At 50.2% G+C, this 19554-nt stretch overlaps 1 long non-coding RNA gene across 1 annotated transcript; it reads left to right on the top strand.

The window, feature by feature from the left end:
- The first annotated feature begins 4208 nt into the window (after positions 1 to 4208).
- On the top strand, positions 4209 to 8908 carry LOC140191595 (uncharacterized). Its single transcript, XR_011883850.1, has 4 exons — positions 4209 to 4323; positions 5065 to 5241; positions 7931 to 8163; positions 8518 to 8908. It is a non-coding gene; the product is annotated as an uncharacterized lncRNA (long non-coding RNA).
- Positions 8909 to 19554: the final 10646 nt, after the last annotated feature.

The raw sequence follows: 19554 nt of genomic DNA on the forward strand, positions 1-19554 counted from the left end.
CTTTGCACCTCAAAGGAACTGCATTGAAACAGTCTATGCGGCACTGTTTGTTGACAAGTGCACTCCCTACAAATGCCTGCATCATGCACAGTAATTCTGAACAAGGAATTATCCAACCGATTACGTCCAATATGTAAACGTGGAAGTATAACTTCTTCCTTCCTTTTATAACCATCTCCTAGTTGACCTCTCCCCATCCTCTGATTTTTATACCAATGCCATCCTTTTCCTTACCCCAACTTTGTTACCACAGTGATCAAATGGAATTTTTAATTAGAAACAGAGAAACAACACAATCCAGGCCCTTTGGCCCACAATGCTGAGCAGAACATGTACTTACTTTAGAAATTACCTTGGGTAACCAATAGTCCTCTGTTTTTCTGAGCTCCATGTACCTGTCCAGGAGTCTCTTCAAAGACCCTGTCGTATTCGCCTCCACCCCCATCACCAGCAGCCCATTCCATGCACACACCAATCTCTGAGTAAAGAACTTCCCCCTGGCATATCCTCTGTACCTACTTCCAAGCACCTTAAAACTGTGCCCTATCATGATAGCCATTTCAGCCCTGGGAAAAAGCCTCTGACTATCCACATGATCAATGTCTCTCGTCATCTTGTACACCTCTGTCAGGTCACCTCTCATCCTCTGTCACTCCAAGGAGAAAAGGCCAAGTTCACTCAAACTATCCTTGTAAGGCATGCTCCCCAATCCAGGCAACATCCTTGTAAATCTCCTCTGCACCCTTGCTATAGTTTCCACATCCTTCCTGCAGTGAGGTGACCAGAACTGAGCACAGTGCTCCAAGTGGGGTCTGACCAGGGTCCTATATAGCTGTAACATTACCTCTCGACTTCGAAACTCAGTCCCACGGTTGATGAAGGCCAATGCATCGTATGCCTTCTTAACCACAGATTCAACCTGCCCAGCAGCTTTGAGTGTCCTATGGACTTGGACCCCAAGATCCCTCTGATTCTCCACACTGCCAAGTGTCTTACTATTCATACTACACTCTGCCATCATATTTGACTTAGCAAAATGAACCACATCACACTTATCTGGGTTGAACTCCATTTGCCACTTTTCAGCCCAGTTTTGCATTCTACCAATGTCCCCCTGTAACCTCTGACAGCTCTCCACACTGTCCACACCACCACCAACTTTGGAGTAGTGACAGAAAGGGGTACACTGGGACCATATTTCACATCAAAGAACCCAAGATTTTCTGCCCATTCATTTTCCATCCATCCAAAACTGAAGACCTTGCGAATACAGTAGTCTCAACACTCCTGATGTTGGCAATATTTTAGAACCGACTTTATGTCCTCTTACATTAACCCAATAAACCATCGCTAACTGTAACCTGTGTAGATGTAAAGGTACTTAATCCGTTTCCACTAGTAATGCTGAAATTGGGGATGATTTAATAGCACCACAACATAATCTCAATGATTGAATTTGAACTTCATCTAACGGGCTTTAAGACCGCTGGTGAGGCTGACCCAGAAGCAAAACATCCATAATCAAAGACAGATTTGATTAAAGCAAAATACATTTAAGTGGCCTCCCACTCGCACCCTCATCAGACCCAAATCAGCGACTTGAGCACATTAAAGACATTATTTACGCATCTGCAGATTGTTATTGACAAAGAACTTCCAAATTATCCTTATGTGCATCCACATACCGAGACACTTTATCACTGACTGGACCCCTGATTTAACATGTAAATTGAGATCAATTGTGGGGGCAATGTTCCTTTCAGAACACAAAATAAACAGCTCAAGTTTTCGCAATGGAAAATTTCAGTCCCCACTCATGTCTCCATTTCACTACTTCATTAATAGCTGCTTGCATTTCCCTAACTATATAATTTATATTCCTACCTCTCTCCCACAATGCACCATCATCACCATTTCACGCTGCTCTTTCCGAAGGCCCTGCTCGTTTGTTTAAATCTCGCGCTCACTCTCGCGATATCTCAATCCCGCCGAAAGGCTCCTCTCGCGCCCGATGACCTCCACAGAAACGGCTGCTCGGCTGCCCTGGGTTCCCGTCTCCGTCTCCGTCCGTCGGCACCTTGACAGCCCGCCGCGCCCGACAGCTCAACACCGCTCCCCGGGCACCAGGTAGGGGCCTGATTCTGTTATTCGACACACATTTTCTTTCATTGCAAAGCCACGCCTCCTCGATCTCGGGCCGCTGCTTCTCTGTGCGAAGGGGAAGCCGGGGGCAGCGTTATCTGGGAGATAGCGGGGGGAGAGGACCAGGGAATGATCACTCCTGAGGTGAAGAGGGAGGAGGGATGGGGTAGGGGATGGGGCAGGGAGGGATGAGGGACATGGGGATGGGGTAGGGTGGGGGAATGAGGGACATGGGGGTGGGGAGGAGGGAGCAGGGGTCACAGTGAAGATGGGGTAGTTTGAGGGTGGGGGAATTGGTTATGGGGAGGGAGGGTACATGGGGGAGGTGGATTGGTGGTGAGGGGCTCGTTGAGGATGGGACAGGGTGGAGGGATGGTGGTACAGACATGTCACAAACCCACCAGTCCCTCAGACATTATTGTTTAATACAGAAGATCTCATTCCCTTCTCCCTTTCCTCTCTCCTTCCTCTAAAAACACATACAGAGTCACTCAGTATCGGAGGACACTTTGAAGGAGTCTTGAACTAAGCTGTTCCCGTGGACTTGGTCCAATCCTGGAACCTGACCCCTCACTCCTCGTTCCACATCAGACCTAAACAACACCCCTCTTCCTTCTGAAGAACCAATCCCTCTTGACCTGGACCCATGGGACCCTCTGGACATTGTGGCCTTGGGCTGGCGCTCCCTCAGCAGCTTCCTTGATACCTCCACTTCTCTGGTAAAGTAGGAGTTGGCCCAGCGCTCTAGATCAGTGCGGGACATCCAGACCAACTGGCTGTCTGGGACTGGGGTGGAAGAAGAAACCTGTCCTGTCAGCTGTTGGTTCAGGCTCTGCACCTGACACTCAGAACCTTTCGGGGGTGGTGGAGGGAAATGGGTGAGTGACCGAGATCTTTAATTACATCCCTGCTGGAGCATTCTTCTCCATCAGGCCTGGGTTTTGCCCTCCCCCTTGCCACATCATATCTGGCATTCCGTTCCACTGGAGGAAGGTGCAGAGGATGAACGATGTCCTGGGTCCAGATGGGGATGAGCAGGCATCTGCGGCGGCTGTTTGCCAGACGACAGGAGGGTGGTGTCGGCACCGCAGATGTGATTTCTGCCCCCGAAAATCCAGGTGATTCATTCCCCTGCTGCTTCACCTCTGGGATGGTAGACCATCTGTCACAATTGTAGCAGGACAGGGAACCTTGTGGAAAGAGATTGCAAAGCAGACCTCTCCAGTGGCCAGTTGCCATGACCATTCAGGGCTGGTGCAAGCTTGAGAGCTGACTGCAGAGGGTGCAAGATGGTGGTTCTCTTGACCTGGACCCATGGTGGTTGCCAGTGGTTGACCTTAGCCTTCAAGAAAAGATCAAGATGACAACTGATTGTACATCCATGGTAGAGGCAACTCAGCAATACGTGCAAGGCAGCCATTGTAGCTTCTTACACCTCTACATAGTTTTAATTCCCATTTCCATATGCACTTGGAACACCACACACAGTTACTGCCTTCAGAATCATCCGTCAGCACACTGGGAGCACGTTGCATGTGTGGGAAATTGGAAAATTTGCTCTCAAACAATCTAATTTCCTTCCACTCAAGAACACCAGCAAGCAGTGAATAATGATGGCATGCGAATTTCTGTCACCCCTCGCCTGAACTCTGGAGTGTCCCTGAATTTGAACCCCATCTCCATGTTCCTCATCTCCTCTCCCTACCCCCTCCAGGCTCAGCCCTCCTCACTCCTTCCGACCTCCCCCATCCCCATTCCCCCCTCTCTCCCCATCTCCCTCTTCACCTCAGGAGTGATCATTCCCTGGTCCTCTCTCCCCGCTATCTCCCAGATAATGCTGCCCCCCGCTTCCCCTTCACGCAGAGAAGGAGTGGCCAGAGATCGAGCGGGCGTGGCTTTACAATGAAAGAAAATGTGTGTCGAATAACAGAATCAGGCCCCTACCTGGTGCCCGGGGTGGGGCGTTGAGCTGTCGGGCGCGGCGGGCCGACAAGGTGCCGACGAACAGAGACAGGAACCCGGGGCAGCCGAGCAGCCGTTTCTGTGGAGGTCATCGGGCATGAGAGGAGCCTTTCGGCGGGATTGAGATATCGTGAGAGTGAGCGCGAGATTTAAACAAACGAGCAGGGCCTTCGGAAAGAGCAGCGTGAAATGGTGATGATGGTGCATTGTGAGAAAGAGGTAGGAATATAAATTATATAGTTAGGGAAATGCAAGCAGCTATTAATGAAGTAGTGAAATGGGGACATGAGTGGGGACTGAAATTTTCCATTGCGAAAACTTGAGCTGTTTATTTTGTGTTCTAAAAGGAACATTGCCCCCACAATTGATCTCAATTTACATGTTAAATCAGAGGTCCAGTCAGTGATAAAGTGTCTCGGTATGTGGATGGACACAAGGATAATTTGGAAGGATCATGTCAATAAAAATCTGCAGATGCGTAAATAATGTCTTTAATGTGCTCAAGTGGCTGATTTGGATCTGATGAGGGTACGAGTGGGAGGTCACTTAAATGTATTTTGCTTTAATCAAACCTGTCTTTGATTATGAATGTATTGCTTCTGGGTCAGCCTCACCAGCGGTCTTAAAGCCCGTTAGATGAAGTTCAAATTCAATCATTGAGATTATTTTTTGGTGCTATTAAATCATCCCCAATTTCAGCATTACTAGTGGAAATGGATTAAGTACCTTTACATCTACACAGCTTACAGTTAGCAATGGTTTATTGGGTTAATGTAAGAGGACATAAAGCTGGTCCTAAAAGATTGCCAACATCAGTCATGTTGCGATGACTGTATTCGCAAGGTATTCTGTTTTGGGTGGATGGAAAATGAATGGGCAGAAAATCTTGGGTTCTTTGGTGTGAAATATGGTCCCGGTGTACCCCTTTCTGTCACTACTCCATGGTTTTTCCCTTTGCAGGTGGTTGACTTTAGCCTTCAAGAAAAGATCAAGATGACAATTGATTGTACATCCGTGGTACAGGGAATTCAGCAATACATGCAAGGCAGACATTGTGGATTCTTACACATCACAGTTAATTCAAAAGACCCAGTGACAGATCGTTCAGGTGTCTCTGATTATGTTCCAAAGGTTCAGGTGATTATTGAGAGAGGATTATCATACAAAGTATCTGTATTCACAGCTGAGGTGGTTGCTATCATTTTAATCTTGGAATGGGCCGGAGAAGTACATCCTGATTATGTACTTCCGTGCTCTGATTTGATCTGTTTTGACATCCGTTAAAAAATGTACTTTAAATTGTAGGTCAGACGTTGTTCTTGATGAAAACCCCTGGTTTCCCTGGGTTGTGCTAGTCCAGGGAATACACACTCTGGTCCTGCCAAATCCAAGAGATTGGGACGGTATTCCCACCTCAAACCTCGGTTTGTGTGGAGACTGTGTATTTTGCTCCCCTGGTACATCTCAGTGCCAAGAAATAACAGCGTGCTGCATGCGATTATATGAATTATATTTATGAATGTTAACTGAACTGAAGGGTTAGTAAAGAAAAGAAAGAAAAAGACAAAAAAGGCCCATTATAATGAAACAGTCAAATGTGCACAAGTTGGAGCTCAGCTCTTCTGAAAGTTATATTCACCGATACTCAATAAACCTCTGCACCTTACTCCATCGAATGATAGTCCTCCCCCGGGTTGAATCCTGCAACCAGTTCTCTCCAGTGTCTTCTCTCTTCATGTCCCTCCGAAGCAAGACCCCAGATCACACCGATGTCAGGCACACTGAAAAACAACCCGCTCCCCGGATTGGATGGCTCTCATTCCAAAGCACCTATTATCTCCAAATCCAACCATAATCCAAACACTGCTCCTACAGAAATACCATTACATCAACAGTGAAACCTCTATTAGGGTGTTACATTGAGATTGGACAACATCTGTTGAAGCTGCAGGGTTGTGTATACATTTCATATGGGTCCCAGCCCTTGTTGAGGTTGAAGGGAACAAGGTGCCAGACCTTCTAGCTGAGCAATTACTTCAAATTAAGAAAGTAAATGTGGTGCCTTTGCATAAAGGGGAAGCAAAAGCCATGAAATTAGGAGAGGCAGTAGGGGCCACGAGAAGGCCTTGGCGAGCAGGATTTAAGATAGCCCCAAGGCATTCTACAAGTCTGTGAAGAGCAGGAGGATAAGACATAAGAGAATAGGAGTAATGAAGTGTGACAGTGGAAAAGTGTGCAGGAAACAGGAGATAGCTCAGGTACTTTATGAATATTCTGTTTCAGTATTCACTAAGGAAAAGGATCCTGGCGATTGTCGGGTTGACTTACAGCGGATTGAAAAGCTTGAGCATATAGACATTAAGAAAGAGGATGTGCTGGAGCTTTTGGAAAGCATCAAGTTGGATAAGTCTCTGGGATCGGACGAGATGTACCCCAGGCTACTGTGGAAGGCGAAGGGGGAGGTTACTGAGCCTCTAGCAATGATCTTTACATTATCAATGGGGACGGGGGAGATTCTGGAGGATTGGAGGGTTGCAGATGTTGTTCCCTTATTGAAGAAAGGGAGTAGAGATAGTCCAAGAAATTATACACCAGTCAGCCTTGCTTCAGTGGTTGGTAAGTTGGTGGAAAATATCCTAAGAGGCAAGATTTATGAACACTTGGATAGGCATAATATGATTCGCAATAGTCAGCATGGCTTTGTCAAAGGCAGGTTGTGCCTTACGAGCCTGATTGAATTTTCTGAGTATGTGACCAAATATATTGATGAAGGTAGAGTAGTAGATGTAGCTTATATGGATTTCAGCAAGGCATTTGATAAGGTACCCCATGCAAGGCTCATTGAGAAAGTAAGGATGCATGGGATCCAAAGGGACCCTGTTTTGTGGATCTAGAATTGGCTTGCCGACAGAAGGCAAAGAGTGGTTGTAGACGAGTTACATTCTGCATGGAGGTCAGTGACCAGTGGTGTGCCTCAGGGATCTGTCCTGGGATCCCTTTGTGATTTTGATAAATGACTTGGATGAGGAACTGGAGGGATGGGTTAGTGAAGGATACAAAGTTGGTTGTGTTGGAGGGCTGTCAGAGGTTACAGGGGGACGTTGGTAGAATACAAGACTGGGCTGAAAAGTGGCAAATGGAGTTCATCCCAGATAAATGTGATGTGGTTCATTTTGCTAATACGATGCATTGACCTTCATCAACCGTGGGACTGAGTTTCGAAGTCGGGAGGTAATATTACAGCTGTATTGGACCCTGGTCAGACCCCACTTGGAGTACTGTGCTCAGTTCTGGTCACCTTACTGCAGGAAGGATGTGATACTATAGAAAGGGTGCAGAGATTTACAAAGATGTTGCCTGGATCAGGTAGCATGCCTTACGAGAATAATTTGAGTGAACTTGGCCTTTTCTCCTTAGCGTGACAGAGGATGAGAGGTGACCTGATGGAGGTGTACAAGATGACAGACATTCATTATCATGTGGATTGTCAGAGGCTTTTTCCCAGTGCTGAAATGGCTATCACAAGTGGGCACAGTTTTAAGGTGTTTTGAAGTAGGTATAGGGGAGATGCCAGGGCAAGTTCTTTACGCAGTGATTGGTGAGTGCGTGGAATGGGCTGCCGGCGATGGTGGTGGAGGCGCATACGATAGGGTCTTTGAAAAGACTCCTGGATAGGTACATGGAGCTCAGAAAAAAAGAGGGCTATTGGTTACCCAAGGTAAATGGAGGGGAGGAGAAGATGGCGGCGCGACGCAGCGTGCACGGCCGCTCCAAATTGATAGTGTATTTGCGAAGTTGGATAATGTGCACAATCCTGATTTCATAGAGACAGCCGTGAGAAGCACGGAGGAACATCTGGAGAAACTTCTGAACTGCCTGCTTCGCTACCGCTGCTACTGTGTGATCGAGACTCTGCAGAGGGGAAGGCCCCAAATCCTCGGCTTTGCCTGTTGCCGGGGCCGGGGTCGAAGCACTCGGCAGAGATGGTGCTCGGTGTCGGAGACACAAAATAATCTGCAGATGCTGGGGAGAGAGGACCAGGGAATGATCACTCCTGAGGTGAAGAGGGAGGAGGGATGGGGTTGGGGCAGGTCGGAAGGAGTAGGGTGGGCTGAGGCTGGAGCGGGTAGGGTGAGGGACATGGGGGTGGGGAGGGAGGAAGCAGGGGTCACAGTGACCATGGGATAGTTTGAGGGTGGGGGGAATTGGTTATGGGGAGCGAGGGTGCATGGGGGAGGTAGATTGGTGGTGAGGGGCTTGTTGAGGATGGGACAGGGTGCAGACTTCTCACAAGCCCACCAGTCCCTCAGACGTTATTGTTTAATACAGAAGATCTCATTCCCTTGTCCCTTCTCCCTTCTCCCTTTTCCATTTCTACCCTTTCCCCTCTCCTTCCTCTAAAAACACATACAGAGTCACTTGGAATCGGAGGACACTTTGAAGGAGTCTCGAACTAAGCTGTGCCCGTGGACTTGGTCCAATCCTGGAACCTGACCCCTCACTCCTCGTTCCACATCAGACCTAAACAACACCCCTCTTCCTTCTGAAGAACCAATCCCTCTTGACCTGGACCCATGGAACCCTCTGGACATTGTGGCCTTGGGCTGGCGCTCCCTCAGCAGCTTCCTCGATGCCTGCACTTCTCTGGTAAAGTAGGAGTTGGCCCAGCACTCAAGATCAGTGCGGGACATCCAGGCCAACTGGCTGTCTGGGACTGGGGTGGAAGAAGAAACCTGTCCTGTCAGCTGTTGGTTCAGGCTCTACACCTGACACTCAGAACCTTTCGGAGGTGGTGGAGGGAAATGGGTGAGTGACCGAGATCTTTAATTACATCCCTGCTGGAGCATTGTTCTGCATCAAGGCTGGGTTTTGCCCTGCCCCTTGCCTCATCATACTTGGTGTTCTCTTCCACTGGAGGGAGGTGCCGAGGATGAACCATCTCCTGGGCCCAGATGGGGATGAGCAGGCATCTGCAGCGGCCGTTTGCCAGACGACAGGAAGGTGGTGTCGGCACCGCAGACGTGATTTCCAACTCTGAAAATCCAGGTGATTCATTCCCCTGCTGCTTCACCTCTGGGATGGTAGATCACCTGTCACAATTGCAGCAGGACAGGGAACCTTGTGGAAAGTGATTGCACAGCAGACCTCTCCATTGGCCAGTTGCCGTGACCGTTCATGGCTGGTGTAGGCCTGAGAGCTGACTGCAGAGGTTGTAAGATGGTGGTTCTCCTACGGGATGTGGGAGAGTGGCCATTGACCATCGTGGTAAGGGCTAGGACGAGGGTGACAGCGTTTGGAAACTAGGACTGTCAGCACCAATGTTGTCCTTACCAACTGTACCTGACTGCATTAAGGTTCAAGGTACATTTATTGTCAAAGAATGTATGCAGTATACAACTCAGCTTCATCATTAACACCACTATTCTCCTGCATCAGGACGTGGACGCACCCATGGACAAAATAACTGGCCATTGACAGCCCAAAGGTTGCAGTGAGCACAGTCACAGAATGATGCCATGCCAGGGACACCCTCGAGCTGAGGCAAGGGGAGACAGAGATTGGCCGTGCTACATAGGCACGTGGTGGCACATATACTGGGAGTGGGAGAGGGGTTAGAATGTCCAAAGAAACAGGAGTTTTCCACACTTCCCAAATTGGCAGGAGGCTATGGTGTAGTTCTAACCCATGGGATATGGAGATGGGAACTGTGCATGGTACTCCCTCTGTGGGTCTGACCTTGTGATCGGGAGACAGAAAAGGGCATGGTGTTTCCAGTGTGGGTCTCATCCAGCCCTTTCCAGATTTAACCCACATTCAACAATCCCACTGCCTAATCCTCACTGCATGTGATTGATATTCCAGGTTGATGAGTTTGTCCATTTTTGCTGAATGCCTATGGAGGTTCAGAGATTACTGCCCCGTGATGCCCCAAAGGCAATGGCATGCACAATCGGATCAGAATCCCGCGTTGTGGATCCCCTCGATGACAGGCAAGGGGTGACAGAAATTGGCATGCCATCATGATTCACTGTCTGCTGGTATTCCAGAGAGTGGAAGGAGATCCGAATGTTTAAGAACAAGTTTTCCAATTTCCCATACATGCACTGTGCTCCCAGTGCTTCTGACCCAGGCACAGGGAGGAGAGAATTGTGCACAGTGCTCCTGGAGTGCTGACTGAGGATTATGGAGGCGGGAACTGTGTGTGGTCCTCCAAGTGTGTGTTTGACCCAGAAGTAAATTGGTGTTTCGTACATGCCTACCAGTATGAGTCTGAAACAGCTCATTTCAGATTTAAGCCATGTTTGACAGTCGGAGTGTTAAACTCTCAGTACCTGTACCTGATATTCCAGGGGCATCCAGCAGGGAACGAAGCCTTGTCATTGTTCCTATTATATATGATTCTTTGCCCGACTGCACGTTCAGTGTCAGCAGGCTGCTGCCCCTGCAATAGGACTGGGGACTCTGTGGAAAGAAATTTCAAAGGTCCAGAATCATTGCACTGTGCACGACTGTGCTCCTTTGCGGATTTAATCCATGTTTTGCAGTCCTGCAGTATAAGATTCAATCAAAATGTTCAATCAGGAGACGAAGGGTTGTCTGGGTTCCCACTGAATGAGATTTCGTGTCTTGCTACTCATCCATCAGAATTGAAGATGGACTGTCACAGCTGCAAAATGCCTAGGAACACAGTGGAAAAAGATTGCTCGGCTGCCCCGGTTTCCCGTCTCCGTCCGTCGGCAGCTTGTCTGTCGGCCGGCCGGCCGCCCCCGACAGCTGAACCAGGTAGGGCCCTGATTCTGTTATTCGACACACATTTTCTTTCATTGCAAAGCCACGCCCGCTGGATCTCGGGGCCGCTCCTTCTCTGAGCGAAGGGGTAGCCGGGGGCAGCGTTATCTGGGAGATAGCAGGGAGAGAGGACCAGGGAATGATCACTCCTGAGGTGAAGATGGAGGAGGGATGGGGTTGGGGCAGGTCGGAAGGAGCAGGGAGGGCTGAGGCTGGAGCGGGTAGGGTGAGGGACATGGGGGTGGGGAGGGAGGGAGCAGGGGTCACAGTGAGGATGGGCTAGTTTGAGGGTGGGGGGAATTGGTTCTGGGGAGGGAGGGTGCATGGGGGAGGTGGACTGGTGGTGAGGGGCTTGTTGAGGATTGGACAGGGGGGAGGGATGGTGGTGCAGACTTGTCACAAGCCCACCAGTCCCTCAGACATTATTGTTTAATACAGAAGATCTCATTCCCTTCTCCCTTCTCCCTTTTCCATTTCTACCCTTTCCCCTCTCCTTCCTCTAAAAACACATACAGAGTCACTCGGAATCGGAGGACACTTTGAAGGAGTCTCGAACTAAGCTGTGCCCGTGGACTTGGTCCAATCCTGGAACCTGACCCCTCACTCCTCGTTCCACATCAGACCTAAACAACACCCCTCTTCCTTCTGAAGAACCAATCCCTCTTGACCTGGACCCATGGGACCCTCTGGACATTGTGGCCTTGGGCTGGCGCTCCCTCAACAGCTTCCTCGATGCCTGCACTTCTCTGGTAAAGTAGGAGTTGGCCCAGCACTCAAGATCAGTGCGGGACATCCAGACCAACTGGCTGTCTGGGACTGGGGTGGAAGAAGAAACCTGTCCTGTCAGCTGTTGGTTCAGGCTCTGCACCTGACACTCAGAACCTTTCGGGGGGCAGTGGAGGGAAATGGGTGAGTGACCGAGATCTTTAATTACATCCCTGCTGGAGCATTGTTCTGCATCAAGGCTGGGTTTTGCCCTGCCCCTTGCCTCATCATACTTGGCGTTCTCTTCCACTGGAGGGAGGTGCCGAGGATGAACCATCTCCTGGGCCCAGATGGGGATGAGCAGGCATCTGCAGCGGCCGTTTGCCAGACGACAGGATGGTGGTGTCGGCACCGCAGATGTGATTTCCAACTCTGAAAATCCAGGTGATTCATTCCCCTGCTGCTTCACCTCTGGGATGGTAGATCACCTATCACAATTGCAGCAGGACAGGGAACCTTGTGGAAAGTGATTGCACAGCAGACCTCTCCATTGGCCAGTTGCCGTGACCGTTCATGGCTGGTGCAGGCCTGAGAGCTGACTGCAGAGTTTGTAAGATGGTGGTTCTCCTACGGGGTGTGGGAGAGTGGCCATTGACCATCGTGGTAAGGGCAAGGACGAGGGTGACAGCGTTTGGAAACCAGGACTATGTCAGCACCAATGTTGTCCTTACCAACTGTACCTGACTGCATTAAGGTTCAAGGTACATTTATTGTCAAAGAATGTATGCAGTATACAACTCAGATTCATCATTAACACCAGTATTCTCCTGCATCAGGATGTGGACGCACCCGTGGACAAAACAACTGGCCAGTGACAGCCCAAAGGTTGCAGTGAGCACAGTCACAGGATGATGCCATGCCAGGGTCACCATCGAGCTGAGGCAAGGGGAGACAGAGATTGGCTGTGCTACATAGGCACGTGGTGGCACATATACTGGGAATGGGAGAGGGGTTAGAATGTCCAAAGAAGCAGGAATTATCCACACTTCCCATATTGGCAGGAGGCTATGGTGTAGTTCTAACCCATGGGATATGGAGATGGTAACTGTGCATGGTACTCCCTCTGCGGGTCTGACCTTGTGATCGGGAGACAGAAAAGGGCATGGTGTTTCCAATGTGGGTGTCATCCAGCCCTTTCCAGATTTAACCCACATTCAACAATCCCACTGCCGAATCCTCACTGCATGTGATTGATATTCCAGGTTGATGAGTTTTTCCATTGTTGCTGAATGCCTATGGAGGTTCAGAGATTACTGCCCCGTGATGCCCCAAAGGCAATGGCATGCACAATCGGAGCAGAATCCCGCGTTGTGGATTCCCTCGATGACAGGCAATGGGTGACAGAAATTGGCATGGCATCATGATTCACTGTCTGTTAGTATTCCAGAGAGTGTCAGGAGCTCAGAATGTTTAAGAACAAGTTTTCGAATTTCCCATGCATGCACTGTGCTCCCAGTGTTTCTGACCCAGGCACAGGGAGGAGAGAATTGTGCACAGTGCTCCTGGAGTGCTGACTGAGGATTATGGAGGCGGGAACTGTGTGTGGTCCTCCAAGTGTGTGTTTGACCCAGAAGTAAATTGGTGTTTCGTACATGCCTACCAGTATGAGTTGGAAACAGCTCATTTCAGATTTAAGCCATGTTTGACAGTCGGAGTGATAAACTCTCAGTACCTGTACCTAAGATTCCAGGGGCATCCAGCAGGGAACGAAGCCTTGTCATTGTTCCTATTATATATGATTCTTTGCCCGACTGCACGTTCAGTGTCGACAGGCTGCTGCCCCTGCAATAGGACTGGCAACTCTGTGGAAAGAAATTTCAAAGGTCCGGAATTATTGCACTGTGCATGACTGTGCTCCTTTGCGGATTTAATCCATGTTTTGCAGTCCTGCTGTATAAGATTCAATCAAAATTTTCAATCAGGAGACGAAGGCTTGTCTGGGTTCCCACTGAATGAGATTTCGTGTCTTGCTGCTCATCCATCAGAATTGAAGATGGACTGTCACAGCTGCAAAATGGCTTGGAACACAGTGGAAAGAGATTGCTCGGCTGCCCCGGTTTCCCGTCTCCGTCTGTCGGCACCTTGTCGGCCGGCTGTCCCCCCCGGACAGCTGAACGGCCCGCCCCAGGGCACCAGGTAGGGGCCTGATTCTGTTATTCGACACACATTTTCTTTGATTGCAAGGCCACGCCGGCTGGATCTCGGGGCCGCTCCTTCTCTGCGCGAAGGGGTAGCCGGGGGCAGCGTTATCTGGGAGATAGCAGGGAGAGAGGACCAGGGAATGATCACTCCTGAGGTGAAGAGGGAGGAGGGATGGGGTTGGGGCAGGTCGGAAGGAGTAGGGAGGGCTGAGGCTGGAGCGGGTAGGATGAGGGACATGGGGGTGGGGAGGGAGGAAGCAGGGGTCACAGTGACCATGGGATAGTTTGAGGGTGGGGGGCATTGGTTATGGGGAGGGAGGGTGCATGGGGGAGGTGGATTGGTGGTGAGGGGCTTGTTGAGGATGGGACAGGGGGGAGGGATGGTGGTGCAGACTTGTCACAAGCCCACCAGTCCCTCAGACATTATTGTTTAATACAGAAGATCTCATTCCCTTCTCCCTTCTCCCTTTTCCATTTCTACCCTTTCCTCTCTCCTTCCTCTAAAAACACATACAGAGTCACTTGGAATCGGAGGACACTTTGAAGGAGTCTCGAACTAAGCTGTGCCCGTGGACTTGGTCCAATCCTGGAACCTGACCCCTCACTCCTCGTTCCACATCAGACCTAAACAACACCCCTCTTCCTTCTGAAGAACCAATCCCTCTTGACCTGGACCCATGGGACCCTCTGGACATTGTGGCCTTGGGCTGGCGCTCCCTCAGCAGCTTCCTCGATGCCTGCACTTCTCTGGTAAAGTAGAAGTTGGCCCAGCACTCAAGATCAGTGCGGGACATCCAGACCAACTGGCTGTCTGGGACTGGGGTGGAAGAAGAAACCTGTCCTGTCAGCTGTTGGTTCAGGCTCTGCACCTGACACTCAGAACCTTTCGGGGGGCAGTGGAGGGAAATGGGTGAGTGACCGAGATCTTTAATTACATCCCTGCTGGAGCATTGTTCTGCATCATGGCTGGGTTTTGCCCTGCCCCTTGCCTCATCATACTTGGCGTTCTCTTCCACTGGAGAGAGGTGCCGAGGATGAACCATCTCCTGGGCCCAGATGGGGATGAGCAGGCATCTGCAGCGGCCGTTTGCCAGGCGACAGGATGGTGGTGTCGGCACCGCAGACGTGATTTCCAACTCTGAAAATCCAGGTGATTCATTCCCCTGCTGCTTCACCTCTGGGATGGCAGATCAGCTGTCACAATTGCAGCAGGACAGGGAACCTTGTGGAAAGTGATTGCACAGCAAACCTCTCCATTGGCCAGTTGCCGTGACCGTTCATGGCTGGTGTAGACCTGAGAGCTGACTGCAGAGGTTGTAAGATGGTGGTTCTCCTACGGGATGTGGGAGAGTGGCCATTGACCATCGTGGTAAGGGCTTGGACGAGGGTGACAGCGTTTGGAAACTAGGACTCTGTCAGCACCAATGTTGTCCTTACCAACTGTACCTGACTGCATTAAGGTTCAAGGTACATTTATTGTCAAAGAATGTATGCAGTATGCAACTCAGATTCATCATTAACACCAGTATTCTCCTGCATCAGGATGTGGACGCACCCGTGGACAAAACAACTGGCCAATGACAGCCCAAAGGTTGCAGTGAGCACAGTCACAGGATGATGCCATGCCAGGGTCACCATCGAGCTGAGGCAAGGGGAGACAGAGATTGGCTGTGCTACATAGGCACGTGGTGGCACATATACTGGGAATGGGAGAGGGGTTAGAATGTCCAAAGAAGCAGGAATTATCCACACTTCCCATATTGGCAGGAGGCTATGGTGTAGTTCTAACCCATGGGATATGGAGATGGTAACTGTGCATGGTACTCCCTCTGTGGGTCTGACCTTCTGATCGGGAGACAGAAAAGGGCATGGTGTTTCCAGTGTGGGTCTCATCCAGCCCTTTCCAGATTTAACCCACATTCAACAATCCCACTGCCGAATCCTCACTGCATGTGATTGATATTCCAGGTTGATGAGTTTTTCCATTGTTGCTGAATGCCTATGGAGGTTCAGAGATTACTGCCCCGTGATGCCCCAAAGGCAATGGCATGCACAATCGGAGCAGAATCCCGCGTTGTGGATTCCCTCGATGACAGGCAATGGGTGACAGAAATTGGCATGGCATCATGATTCACTGTCTGTTAGTATTCCAGAGAGTGTCAGGAGCTCAGAATGTTTAAGAACAAGTTTTCGAATTTCCCATGCATGCACTGTGCTCCCAGTGTTTCTGACCCAGGCACAGGGAGGAGAGAATTGTGCACAGTGCTCCTGGAGTGCTGACTGAGGATTATGGAGGCGGGAACTGTGTGTGGTCCTCCAAGTGTGTGTTTGACCCAGAAGTAAATTGGTGTTTCGTACATGCCTACCAGTATGAGTTGGAAACAGCTCATTTCAGATTTAAGCCATGTTTGACAGTCGGAGTGATAAACTCTCAGTACCTGTACCTAAGATTCCAGGGGCATCCAGCAGGGAACGAAGCCTTGTCATTGTTCCTATTATATATGATTCTTTGCCCGACTGCACGTTCAGTGTCGACAGGCTGCTGCCCCTGCAATAGGACTGGCCACTCTGTGGAAAGAAATTTCAAAGGTCCGGAATTATTGCACTGTGCATGACTGTGCTCCTTTGCGGATTTAATCCATGTTTTGCAGTCCTGCTGTATAAGATTCAATCAAAATGTTCAATCAGGAGACGAAGGCTTGTCTGGGTTCCCACTGAATGAGATTTCGTGTCTTGCTGCTCATCCATCAGAATTGAAGATGGACTGTCACAGCTGCAAAATGGCTAGGAACACAGTGGAAAGAGATTGCTCGGCTGCCCCGGTTTCCCGTCTCTGTCCGTCGGCACCTTGTCGGCCGGCCGTCCCCCCCGGACAGCTGAACGGCCCGCCCCAGGGCACCAGGTAGGGGCCTGATTCTGTTATTCGACACACATTTTCTTTGATTGCAAGGCCACGCCCGCTGGATCTCGGGGCCGCTCCTTCTCTGCGCGAAGGGGTAGCCGGGGGCAGCGTTATCTGGGAGATAGCAGGGAGAGAGGACCAGGGAATGATCACTCCTGAGGTGAAGAGGGAGGAGGGATGGGGTTGGGGCAGGTCGGAAGGAGTAGGGAGGGCTGAGGCTGGAGCGGGTAGGATGAGGGACATGGGGGTGGGGAGGGAGGAAGCAGGGGTCACAGTGACCATGGGATAGTTTGAGGGTGGGGGGCATTGGTTATGGGGAGGGAGGGTGCATGGGGGAGGTGGATTGGTGGTGAGGGGCTTGTTGAGGATGGGACAGCGGGGAGGGATGGTGGTGCAGACTTGTCACAAGCCCACCAGTCCCTCAGACATTATTGTTTAATACAGAAGATCTCATTCCCTTCTCCCTTCTCCCTTTTCCATTTCTACCCTTTCCTCTCTCCTTCCTCTAAAAACACATACAGAGTCACTTGGAATCGGAGGACACTTTGAAGGAGTCTCGAACTAAGCTGTGCCCGTGGACTTGGTCCAATCCTGGAACCTGACCCCTCACTCCTCGTTCCACATCAGACCTAAACAACACCCCTCTTCCTTCTGAAGAACCAATCCCTCTTGACCTGGACCCATGGGACCCTCTGGACATTGTGGCCTTGGGCTGGCGCTCCCTCAGCAGCTTCCTCGATGCCTGCACTTCTCTGGTAAAGTAGAAGTTGGCCCAGCACTCAAGATCAGTGCGGGACATCCAGACCAACTGGCTGTCTGGGACTGGGGTGGAAGAAGAAACCTGTCCTGTCAGCTGTTGGTTCAGGCTCTGCACCTGACACTCAGAACCTTTCGGGGGGCAGTGGAGGGAAATGGGTGAGTGACCGAGATCGTTAATTACATCCCTGCTGGAGCATTGTTCTGCATCAAGGCTGGGTTTTGCCCTGCCCCTTGCCTCATCATACTTGGCGTGCTCTTCCACTGGAGAGAGGTGCCGAGGATGAACGATGTCCTGGGTCCAGATGGGGATGAGCAGGCATCTGCAGCGGCCGTTTGCCAGACGACAGGATGGTGGTGTCGGCACCGCAGACGTGATTTCCAACTCTGAAAATCCAGGTGATTCATTCCCCTGCTGCTTCACCTCTGGGATGGTAGATCACCTGTCACAATTGCAGCAGGACAGGGAACCTTGTGGAAAGTGATTGCACAGCAGACCTCTCCATTGGCCAGTTGCCCTGACTGTTCATGGCTGGTGTAGGCCTGAGAGCTGACTGCAGAGGTTGTAAGATGGTGGTTCTCCTACGGGATGTGGGAGAGTGGCCATTGACCATCGTGGTAAGGGCTAGGACGAGGGTGACAGCGTTTGGAAACTAGGACTGTCAGCACCAATGTTGTCCTTACCAACTGTACCTGACTGCATTAAGGTTCAAGGTACATTTATTGTCAAAGAATGTATGCAGTTTCCAACTCAGATTCATCATTAACACCACTATTCTCCTGCATCAGGACGTGGACGCACCCGTGGACAAAACAACTGGCCATTGACAGCCCGAAGGTTGCAGTGAGCACAGTCACAGGATGATGCCATGCCAGGGACACCCTCGAGCTGAGGCAAGGGGAGACAGAGATTGGCTGTGCTACATAGGCACGTGGTGGCACATATACTGGGAGTGGGAGAGGGGTTAGAATGTCCAAAGAAACAGGAGTTTTCCACACTTCCCAAATTGGCAGGAGGCTATGGTGTAGTTCTAACCCATGGGATATGGAGATGGGAACTGTGCATGGTACTCCCTCTGTGGGTCTGACCTTGTGATCGGGAGACAGAAAAGGGCATGGTGTTTCCAGTGTGGGTGTCATCCAGCCCTTTCCAGATTTAACCCACATTCAACAATCCCACTGCCTAATCCTCACTGCATGTGATTGATATTCCAGGTTGATGAGTTTGTCCATTTTTGCTGAATGCCTATGGAGGTTCAGAGATTACTGCCCCGTGATGCCCCAAAGGCAATGGCATGCACAATCGGATCAGAATCCCGCGTTGTGGATCCCCTCGATGACAGGCAAGGGGTGACAGAAATTGGCATGCCATCATGATTCACTGTCTGCTGGTATTCCAGAGAGTGGAAGGAGATCCGAATGTTTAAGAACAAGTTTTCCAATTTCCCATACATGCACTGTGCTCCCAGTGTTTCTGACCCAGGCACAGGGAGGAGAGAATTGTGCACAGTGCTCCTGGAGTGCTGACTGAGGATTATGGAGGCGGGAACTGTGTGTGGTCCTCCAAGTGTGTGTTTGACCCAGAAGTAAATTGGTGTTTCGTACATGCCTACCAGTATGAGTCTGAAACAGCTCATTTCAGATTTAAGCCATGTTTGACAGTCGGAGTGTTAAACTCTCAGTACCTGTACCTAATATTCCAGGGGCATCCAGCAGGGAACGAAGACTTGTCCTTGTTCCTATTATTTATGATTCTTTGCCCGACTGCACGTTCAGTGTCAGCAGGCTGCTGCCCCTGCAATAGGACTGGGGACTCTGTGGAAAGAAATTTCAAAGGTCCGGAATCATTGCACTGTGCACGACTGTGCTCCTTTGCGGATTTAATCCATGTTTTGCAGTCCTGCTGTATAAGATTCAATCAAAATGTTCAATCAGGAGACGAAGGCTTGTCCGGGTTCCCACTGAATGAGATTTCGTGTCTTGCTGCTCATCCATCAGAATTGTAGATGGACTGTCACAGTTGCAACATGACTAGGAACACAGTGGAAAGAGATTGTGAATTTCTTGAAACCTTACTTTGTGCTGGACAGTTGCCTT

This window comes from Mobula birostris, chromosome X (genome assembly GCF_030028105.1).
Source record: "Mobula birostris isolate sMobBir1 chromosome X, sMobBir1.hap1, whole genome shotgun sequence".
Classification (NCBI taxonomy): Eukaryota; Metazoa; Chordata; class Chondrichthyes; order Myliobatiformes; family Myliobatidae; genus Mobula; species Mobula birostris.